Below are 1,438 nucleotides of genomic sequence, written 5' to 3' on the forward strand. Positions count from 1 at the left end.
ACGTCGAAAAACCGACTAACGAGTGGCTAGCGGCGTTGCAGAAGCAGAACCCTGTATGCCTGCTGAAAAAGCAAAGTCGGGTCTTATGTGGTATAACCGCTTAACAACTAAATTAAAGCAGCTTAGTTTGAAGGCTGCGATGCAAGATACATGTCTTTTTACCAAACAAAAGGGTAAACAGATATAATCACTATATATGTAGATGACTTATTACTAGCATAAAACGACAGGACATAGCTCGAAAGCGTGAAAAAATCGTTAAGCGAATATTTCGAGATGAAAGATATTGGTACAGTAAAGCGTTGCGTAGGCGTTAACTTCCAGCAAAACTTGGGTTCTCACAAAATTGGTTTGATGCAGAAGGGTTATTTTCAAACTATACTGGAACGTTTCCAAATGACCGTACGTAAACCAGTAAAAACACCTCTGGAGATAAATTCTAAAATTGAAAAACCGATTGAAATCGATGAAGAAGTCATGGCAAGGTACCCCTACCAAAGGCTAATAGGTGCCCTCATATTCTTAGCAGTTACCACACGAACAGACATAGCTTTTGCAGTAAATTACATGAGCAGTTTAACACAAACTACAATGAGCAGCATTGGAATGCTATAAAGCGAATTCTACAGTATTTGAACGGCACCAGAAATTATGGTCTTCTCTACACACAAAACAACAAAGCACTCTACGGCGTGGTCGATGCAGACTGGGATGCGAACTTGATCGATAGGCGATTGCACAGCGGATACGCGTTCGTACAGGCGGGTTCAGCAGTAAGCTGGGAGGCGCGGAAACAGCGCACCGTCGCACTTTCTAGCACCGAAGCCAAGTACATGGCTATGACAGAAGCGACGAAAGAAGCAATATATATCCAAGGCATTTTAAAAGACTTGGGTATATGCTGTCAAAATGTAACATTATTCAATGATAGCCAAAGAGCACAAAAACTCATTCACTGCTTAGGCTACAGCTCGCACACGAAGCACATCGACGTGCGCCATCATTTCGTTAAAGAATGATACCAAAGCGGAAAGATCGCGCTTACGTATATTCCGACTGAAGATATGCCAGCAGATGTCTTCACAAAAAGTTTAAGCAGCGTTAAGCATTGTAAATGCTCAGCAGCGTTAGACATGGCAAGTAGTCTCATTACTTCGAGGCGAGGTGTTGGCGCAGCGATGTAGTTTCAACTACCAACGTAATTTTTTTTAATACTATTTATTGTACTCATACTATTTTATGCAACCATGACTTGTTCTTTATTAACATTCTACTTAATCATTGTTCTTAATTACATTTCATTCCTTCAGTTAGTCCTTTGTATGCTGCGATCAAGTGAAGTAATTAAAGCGTTAATACACGAAGCTCTAAAACCTTGTTTTATTCCTGATTGTTTGGGGTACGCTTTCCAATTGCTCCGCGGAGGCGGCTTCTGTGC

This window comes from Rhagoletis pomonella, unplaced genomic scaffold, assembly GCF_013731165.1.
Source record: "Rhagoletis pomonella isolate Grant_MI unplaced genomic scaffold, Rhpom_1.0 Rhpom_scaffold_00006, whole genome shotgun sequence".
In the NCBI taxonomy this organism is placed as follows: domain Eukaryota; kingdom Metazoa; phylum Arthropoda; class Insecta; order Diptera; family Tephritidae; genus Rhagoletis; species Rhagoletis pomonella.